The 9,776-nt window shown below is 41.0% G+C and overlaps 1 protein-coding gene across 2 annotated transcripts in view; it reads left to right on the top strand.

Moving 5' to 3' along the window:
• ZBTB40 (zinc finger and BTB domain containing 40) overlaps positions 1 to 9,776 on the top strand; it is a 61,715-nt gene that overhangs the window by 710 nt on the left and 51,229 nt on the right. The window lies entirely within an intron of this gene.

The following is a 9,776-nucleotide window of genomic DNA, read 5'->3' as shown; positions in this document are numbered from 1 at the left end:
CCGGCCCTAGCCCCGCACCCCTGCACCCCTGCTCCTCGGCGAATCGTGGCCTCGCGCTGCCGCTGACGATCTTCTCGGTCCCTTCCCTCCCCCGCGCCAAGTCCCTTCCCCAGGCGCGGGCCGTCTGGCCTAAGGCCAAATCCGTCCCCCTACGACCCCCTCCCGAAACTAAGAATGGTTGGGGGGCGGGGGAGAGGATATTTCATATGAGTTGTGACAGTTATATGAAATCAAATTTCGGAGCCCATAAAGGGAGTTTCGTTGGCACACAGCCATGTTCATTGTTTATGTGTTGTCTATGGCTGCTTTCCTGCGGCAGGAGCGGAGCAGGGAGAGTCCCATGTTGCATGACATCGATCGCTTGGCCCACAAAGCGGAGGATATCTGTCTGGCCCTTCACAGAAGGAGTGCCGACCCCTACCCTAGACCCCTACCCTAGACACAAATAGACTGGGTCCATGTTGTCCGGCGATTTCTCGGGTCACTTAACACCTCATGAGAAACTCAGTACACCCCCGTCCCTTGCACCTAGAGCTGTTTGACAAAACACTATGACTTCCATTCTCTCTTCTGGTCTTAATGTCGTATTATTCAGAGTGGGAATTGTTTCCGCTACTTTAAATAACAATAATACCATCCACCCAGCTCCTACCAGAAGTCAGGTGGTTTATTTGCATTCATACTCAGCATTTTTGTGCTAAGGACACTTTATAAGCAAGTGTCCATGTTTCCACTTACGAGGAGGAATCTTAGTTTCTGAGCGGTTGAGCTGTTTCGGGTGGTCCTAGATCTCAGGTTGTGTAGGTCATGCCTGGATGCCCCCTGCCTGGTGAGCCATGCCCTACTGCTCACAATTTCTTCTTTCAACTCTCCATCTGGGGCTATTGGTTCCCCCCCCTTGGAATTGTATCCAAATCTTTTGTGTGGTTTATGTAGATTTAATTGCAACCCCAAAGTGAAATATCTCTCTAGTTGGCTAAATCTTCAAACTTCTGCCACACTCCACTTTCTAGTTTAGATGCCTTTCATATATGGCAGTAGTTCCCAAACCTAGCCATTCATCACTAATTTATATCTCATATTTGTTTTTGTAACATATTTTTATTGATTTTAGAGAGGAAGGGAGAGGAAGAGGGAGACATAGACACATCAATGATGGGAGAGAATCATTGATCTGCTGCCTCCTGCACATCCCACACCAGAGATCGAGCCCGCAATCCTGGCATATTCATCACTAATTTAACAAATGATTTCAGAATGTTATGTTTACATGCATGCATTCATAAATCATTCAGTATTTGTTGACCACCTATATGTACTAGGGATGATCCAAATCCCTGGAAATACAGCGGTGAAAGGATCAATGTGAACTTTGTCCTTCCACAGAATTTAAACTATATAGGGGCTTGGACAAATGGAACACAAGTAAACAAAGATAATTTCAAATACAGCTGTCAGAGCATCATAACAGATGAGTAGTTAATATTAATTCCTGTGTTGCCCAGAGCTCTTTGAGCCTGCTTTACACTATCTTTTAGTCTTCACGCCAACATTATGACATAGGTAGTATTAATACTACCACTTTAAAGATGAAGACACTGAGACTCAGAAGACATTTACAAGGTTACATAGCTAATGCATAAGGGACTGGGATCTGAACCTGAACGGATCACACTCACCACCCTGTATTAGTCCATCTTTCCCACCAATGTGGGAGGTCCTCAAGGGCAGTCTTTTGTATCAGCTGCTAGCCAGTGCCCACAGCAGTCATCTGGTAAATATTAAATAAATAAATCCAGGCTGTTCATTGAGCAAACATTGGGTGCCTGCTTTGTACCAGACACCATTGTGCTAGACCCTGTGAATACCAAAGTAAGCAAGATGGACCTAAAACAGTGTCTGAGACAGTGAAGAAATAAAGTTATTCCAAATTGAGGCAACTGCTAAAAGGAAACAAAGCAGTGCTAACCTGAGAGATCCCTTTTACCAAGAGGGCCTTGGAAAAGTTTAAGCTGAAACTTGTTGAGTGGCAAGGATCCAGTCCAGCAAGAAGGGAAAAGGGAGAGAAGTGGGAAGGCAGAACTTTTCAGCAGGTGTGAAGCCTATGAGCTGACAAGAACTTGGGGTGCTGCAGAACGGAGAGAAATGAGTGATTGTGCTGTGGTTCTCAGACATGTCTGGAGTCCCTGGCCCTGAACATGGCTTTGCTGCTGATAGAGCTGCATGCCGGTGGGCCAGTTACAGATTAGTTGTCTGATCTGCCAAATGTGGATAATGCTACCTCCTTAAAGAGTTATTGTGTGGATTAAGTTAGAGAACATGTAAAAATAGGTTCTGAGTTTTCTTGTTGTATATATATGTTGCCAAATTCCAATCAGAGGAAACTAATGAAGTTTGGCCCCAAATGGAAACTTATGTAAAATGGTAAATTATTACAAAAATCCAGAAGAATGTTATAGACAAAATTGAAGGGGTGTGTGTATGTGTTTCTGTCTTTTGGGAGAAGAGGAACAAATCTTATTTTTTCTTAATGTTTCTCTTAAGAGTTGAACTTTTCCAACTGGGATGTAATTTTTTTTCAACCTAATTATATAAATGTCTGTTTAGAGCATTTTTCATCATTTTAGTGTTTTAAGCTCGAAACTGTTTGTTCCTCCAGTGGACACATGAAAGAGGCATGCTAGCAAAATGATAGGCTTCAGACTCTAGTTGGAGGTCATTTCAAAATTTGTTTGCAAATGATTTGGGTTTCCTCTAAAAGTTTTCAAAATAGTGTTGCACTATTTTTAATGCCCTGCTTTAAATACGTTTAGGGGACTTTTTAAATAGGTAAAAATAATACGATGTTTGGGCTTATGAACACGGAAAATTACAGAGACAGTAATAAATCGAGTAAACTATATAAGATCAGCAATGTCAAGGTTTGCTTTAAACTGTATCCAGTAACCAGATGGCACTTGTCATCAGAAGATATAATCCAGCCCAGCAAATGGAGCACGGAACTGGACAGAGAGTGGCATGTTAATGCAACGTTAAACAACAAGCCATGAATTAAATGGCTATTTTAGGTTTGGGTGGGACCTTCACATTTAAAGTATTGCAGTTTCACTCTGTGATTTGGGTCTGTTGGGTTCCAGTAAAGAGTAGGTGGTAACACTGGCTTTGAAGGATAATATAAAACTGCAGGGAGAGCCAGGGCATACTGATGTGTTTTTCAATCTATTTTATTTCGGTTCAAAGCATCATTACAGACAGTCAGTGCAGGAAAAAGAGCCACACTCTGACAGTGCTCAGCTGCTTTAGGAGATTGAGGAAGACTGAGGATAACTAAAATGTGGCTTGTTTTCTTGGACTACCTGTCTGCAACGAGGCTTTGAACTGAAATAAAATAGATTGAAAAACAAATTGGTATGCCCTGTTGCCTCATACCGAGTATTTACATTACCTTTCTGAAGTTCTGCCTGTGCCAGTGCCCTGGGGGCAGGCAGCGACCCCTCAGCCTCTTTCAGCTCTTCCAGAGAGTGAGCGCTTTGATTTTTACAAGGGCATTGGATTGGGATATATGGTTTCTGGATCTCCAATAGTCTGCCTTCTAACGTCATCATCCTGATAACGTGGAAAAAGCAAGCTATAACCACAGAGAGGAAAAATTAAATAATAAGATCATTTAAATTCAAGGTGAGATTGTCACTTTTTAAACATCATGCAGGGTATGCAGTGTTTTATTTGCAGAGTATGCGGTTTTGAGACTCCTGCAGGCCTCAAGGGAGAGAAGGGAAAGGAAAGAAAGCTAACTTACCTTACACTTCCCTAATGTTGTTATCCTCCAGACCATGCTGTCAAGTCCTCAAAATCATGACATTAAGTATTTCCTTTCCTTAGATGAAGTAAATGTGCTATAGCAAGGATCGTTAATCTGGTATGAATGGCCCAGCTGCAAGGGATCCATGAACCCTTTGCATTTGCCTGCAAGTTTGTGTGAATGTTGTTTTTCTGGGGAGAGAGCCCATTACATTAATCAGATCTCAGTCCTTGACCCCTCAAAGGGTGCAGAGCCAACAGTGAAATGTCACATCACCAAATGAAAGCAGTGATGAGACTCCCCCTGGAAACAATTACTTTCTACAGTTGTGTGGCCTTGATCTCCGAGTTTTGAAATTATCTTTCCAGCCTTGTTTCCTGCCTAAAGCAGTCAAGCATATCTGAATTGTCTTTGTAATAGAGAAGTTTACCCAATGAGGTGCTTCAGAAATCCCTTATAGATCCTTGTTTGTCCTTATTTTACATGAGACTGGTGAAATGGGGACATATTGTCTTGGCAACCTTGTTAGCAGATACCGAATTTGTTTCTTCAGACAAGTGAAAGGAAGAGCAGTAGCAGCCTAATTGTTTGGCTCTGGGCATCCACTTCTTACCGATGGATTCAGTTCTTCAGCTAGGAGATGAGGGTTTGGAGGGAAATGGGGAGGAGGAGAGGGATAGAATCCGGGAGGCAGAGACAGAGGAGTAAGGAGGAGAGGATGCCTGCCTGCATTTGTCCTGGAGTCCCTCTGTACTTGTGAAAGTAGAGTTTCTTTTTGAAAACAACTTTACTCAGAGCTTCTCTAATACTAAGACCCTGGGAAAGTCAATATATAGATGTAATTTCTGGCTTTATTAGTACTGGAAGGGAAATAAGAGGAAGGAAATATCTTTTAAATCTTTATCTTAGGCTATTTTGTAAAAATGCCACCTCAATAGAAATCTTTTGTAGGCCAGAGTTTGGTCCACATAGTGTTTCACAATTAGTCGCTTACATTTTAATGTCAGATTTTACATCTGCCTGACCTTTGGAGGTATTTGGATGAGTGGTCTCTGCTATACGTCCTAGAGTCTGGTTCTTGGGACAAATAATAGTGAATATTTTATGAAGGAAAGGGCCCAAGAAGGATGAGGGAGATTAGAAATACAGGATTACAAGTGTAAGTAATAGCTGCTGAGGTTCCAAAAATTGGTTACTTGACTTTTAAAATATAAAAACAAAAGTGAACAGAATATGACTATTTCTGACTTGCAGAAAATATTGCAAGAGTTAAACTAGTGGGTTAACTAGTTTCTTCTCTGTTTCTCAGCTTTCTAGGCTGCAGCGTGACTGTTGGATCTTCCTTCTTGACCCCTTCAGCTCCTGTCCCACTAACTGAAATAGGATGTCAGGGGCTCAGGCAGCAGGGAACTTGCCACTTTCCTCCCACCTGGTACTTCCCTTCAGTTACTAGTCTCAGTCAATGGCACCACAGAGTTGCCCAAGGCAGAAACCTGGGAGTCCTCCCACTCCCTTGCCCTTCTCTGAAACCGCCACCCTCCTTCCACTCCCCACTCACAAAGAGCACACATGTATATCGGCTGGACGTCTGTTGGATGCCCCCTTTCTCTTCTGGTTAAAGCTACTAGCTAGAATCTGTTGTCCTGGGTTAGTGCAACAGCCTTCTAGCTGCTCAGCTGGCTTCCAGCTCTGTTCTTCAATATGCTTTGTTCACTGTCAGTGATCGTTACAAAGCACAAATCTGAACATGTCACTCTCATGCTTGAGACTCCAGGATGGTTGTCTGCCCTTAGGATAGTGCATTTCCTTGGCTTGGCGTCTGCTGGCCTCAAGCTCTCTGGCTGGGCCAGTCTCAAGCACACTCTTAACTCCCCTGTCACTCATCTACTGAAGCTGTAGTAAACATTCAGTGTGTCACAGAACTTCATCCTCTGGGCCACACTCCGGGCCTTGAGGCTGCTGGTTTCCTGGCCGTGTTATTAACCCAGCCGGTGATGCTGTTAGCCACACTGACCCCTAGATACTGAATGCTGTCTTATTCTGTGTGGTTTCTTTGTCCTTAGACTATATGCTACTTGGGATGTATAGTCCAATTTGTGCTACAGGCACTTGTAATTATTTTCTCTGTGTGGCTGTGCCACCAGCTTGATAAACAGGTTCATTTGTTTGAAACTTTAAAAATTGCTTTAAAAGCCTAATTTTTGTTGTTCTTGTTAATTTTTATAGCCTCTAGTTTATCTAATAAATTTCATGAATGTGCCTGCATATGTCTAGGATCATTTTTTAAAATAATATTTTTTATTAATCCTCACCTGATAATTTTTTAAAAATACATATTTAGAGTGTGGAAAGGAGAGAGAGGGATTGAGAGAGAGAGAGATACATCGATTGGTTGTCTCCCGCATGTTCCCCAACCAGGGGCAGGGAGTGAACCCACAATCCAGGCCCTGACCAGAATTGAACCTGAGACCCTTCAGTGCACTGCAGGCACGCTAACCATTGGGATATTGACCAATGCTAATTTTGTTTTTAACTGTGTAAACTATTTGCATGTTTTTAACTGTGTAAACCATTTCAAAGTCAAAATTATATAACAAGGTGCATTCACCGAAGTTTTTATTTCATGCTTGACCCCTCTTTTTCCCTCTTGAATCTTGCTTTCAGTTTGTGGGCTTTTGTCAGCCTATTAGGTAAGAAATAATATATCAGTGTAGTTTAAATTTGTTTTCTCCTTTCTTGAGATATAGGATATCTGCCCAATGACTGTGGTGTAAGTTGCAAGATTTTTCCCCAATTTGTCATCTGCCTGATTTTGCCTGTTTTATTACTGTACAAAAGTTTTATATCTTTTATAGTCATATTTATCAGCCTTACAGTGTATATACTGCTTTAGACCAGCACTTTTAAAATTTTTTCATCTCATGGCACACATAAACTGATTACTAAAATTTACCAAAATTCTGCAGCACACCAAAAAAAATAGTTTTTGCCAATTGGACAAAAAAAGGTATAATTTTGATTCATTCACACCAGATGGCTATTGTTGTGTTGTTTGTTGTGTTTTCTTCTGTTTGACAACCTAAGGGAAAAGAGGTTAGTGCCCCTGACTAGTCAGTTATTGAACGTTTTAAAATTCTTTTGGCACACCAGTTGAAAATTGCTGATTTAGATTTTGAGTCGGAGTAAGGAAGTTTGCCCCACTCGTAATTTATGAGGAATTATTAATGTTTTCTTCTAGTACATATGTGGTTTCATCTTTTTAAAAAAAACATCTAAGACTCTGATCCATCTAGAATTTTTGGCATTTAGTTTGAGAAAGGATCAATTTTGTCTTTTTGCCATTGGCCAGCCAGGCATCCCAACACTACTTCAAGTTCTTACCTTTTCTCCACTGATTTTAGATGCAGTCTTTCTTGGATATAAAACTCTTGTATGCATTTGAATTTCTTACTGGATTTTCCATTTTGTGCCACTGATTTGCTAGTTCATATGCAATCACAAAAGCATCGTAATTTTAGAGCCTTTTAATTTGTTTTACTGTCTGGAAGGGCCAATTTTTTCATATTTCTCTTTTTCAGGATTTTCTTGGCTGTTTTTGCTTGTTTATTCTGCAATATAAACTTCATAATTACTTTGTCTAATTTCAGGAGGAGACAACTTGATGGCATTTTTATTGAGATCATGTTAAATTTATGAGTCAGCTTAGGGAAAACAGACATCTTTATGACACTGAGTTGTCCTATCCTGTCTTTCCACTTGCTCAGGGTTACTTCTATGACTTTTCAGGAGTGCTTTATGTTTTCCTTATATAAAGTTTGTATGCTTCTTGTTCAGTTTGTTAGACTTTCATTCTTAATTTTTAAAAAATTCTTAAGATTCCTTCTAAAACATCTCAGAGAAGTTGCATACGTCCACATACTCCAAATTTATTGCGTACCATTCCATGCACCGAATGGTACACAAGACCTATAAGTCTGCACTCTGCAGCTGTTAATAGTATTTTGTTCTCTTTATCCCCACCTCAGAACTTTAAAAAGTAGCTTGTTGGTAATAACAGTTACCATTTATTGAACACCTACAAAGTGCCAGGCACTGTACGAGGTGTTTTTTACATAATTATTTCTTGTAATCCTTACAGCATCTAAGCAATAGGTACTATTATCCCCATTCTAAAACTGGAAATTTCAAACATACAAAAGTGAGAATAGCATTGTGAACTCCCATATACATGTTCACTGCATTTTACACTTGAGAAAGCAGGTTTTAAAAGGTTAAATAACTCAAAGGTTACAAAGTCAGCTTTAGAAGCTAACTTGTTTTTAACTCCTTATTAAGATTGTTTTTCAAAATTTTAACTCCAACTGGCTAGGAAAAAGCAGAAGGAAGACAGCCGAGAGCCACTATTCCAAATTCAAGCTGCTGCTATTTTATTAGTCCCTCCTGATGCATATCACAGATACTCCCTCACTTTTGCCATTTGCAAACAGAAAGCCCTCTGGTCATTACTCCTCTGTGTGCTCTGCTCACACTTTGCCTTCTCTTTGTCTAGTTTTATTACTGCAATTTGATAAGTTGATGTTTAAAAGCCTGCCTCTGTTTTGAGTGCCCAGCTCCTAGCATGATGTCAGGAACATAATAGGAACTTGTAAGTTTAACAGCGAAACTTATTGCTCTTATACATTTAGCCCTGACATTGGTGTGGTACTATAACTTTTAAATGTTGCTCTAAAGGCCTGGGAGTCATTAAATTTGACCACCCAGACACCACTCTGCTGTCAGCTGCCCTCAGTTCCAGTCAGATTCAATCCACAGGGAGACTTTCCAAGGTCAAAGTCCAAAACAGCAGACTAATTGGCCCCTGGAGTTCTGGATTTTCTTCCCGGGCAGCAAATTTTTGAGAGTGAAATGTTCCAGGTCTTCCTTTGAACATTTTTGAGCAAATACTATAGAATCCATAGGCTCTTTCTCAAAGTTAAAAACAATAAAGAAGTTATGTCTTTTACATTTTTTATTAGCTCCTTAAGTTAACCCTCTTGTCATACTCCCTGGTGATGGATGAGAGAAAGATAGAGATGAAAATAATTCGCACTTCTTCAAAGACAAAAGAAGAAGCTTACAGCACTAGGAGGAGAGGAGAATGGAGTTCATCTGTGAAATGAACACAGAGGTACCGAAGGTCAGCTGATCTGAGTAGTGGAGTAGGGCAGTAATACAGGGAACGGGGTTCATTTTCTTCAGTGCTTCTACTACTTAACTACTGAGGTGTAAGGAAGGAAGGACTCCTCTTCTCAGCTGTGCCATATGCTCCCCGAGAGCAGAGATTATGCTGAATTTCTTCTCTGTGCAGTGTCAAACCACAGGTAAGGGCACTTGGCTAAACCTGGTAAAGACCTGGACACACTGTCTACTGATGAGGCTGGGAAATGGCCTTGGAGTCAGTCATGCTGAGGCTGCATGGGCTTCATAGCCCAGCTGTGTGGCCTGGGACAAGTCCTAGGCTTGAGAAATGGGTGGTGCCTCGTGTTGCACAGAATAAGTAAATGCTAAATAATGTCATCTGCTCTTACTTAAATATTACTTCTTTCATCGTTGCAGTGCCTCTGAAAAAAGAAGTTACCAAAAAAGTAGGAGAAAGACTCTAGGATCAAGAGCTTAACTGCTCTTTAAATTCTCAAGGTTGGGCAAGGTACAGTGAGTGGGAAAGGTTCCAGCTCCAGAGTCAGACAATGTGGGTTCATTTTACTGACTCTCCCACTCCCTGGCTTTGTGATTTGAGGCGAGTCATTTCATCTCTCTAGGCCTCCACTTTCCCAGCTGAAAGTGGAGTTAATAATAGTAACTGCCTCACAGGTTTTGCAAAAATTATATAAGGCCACCCACACAAAGTTCTTGGCATGGTGCCTGGGATATAATAAATTTTGGTAAATGTTGGCTACATATTGTTAGGTCACTTCCTTAACCCTTCCAAACTGTG

This window comes from Myotis davidii, unplaced genomic scaffold (assembly GCF_000327345.1).
Source record: "Myotis davidii unplaced genomic scaffold, ASM32734v1 scaffold149, whole genome shotgun sequence".
In the NCBI taxonomy this organism is placed as follows: Eukaryota; Metazoa; Chordata; class Mammalia; order Chiroptera; family Vespertilionidae; genus Myotis; species Myotis davidii.
The sequence above is the reverse complement of the archived record's forward strand: the minus strand, read 5'-3'. Positions and strand labels throughout refer to the sequence as shown.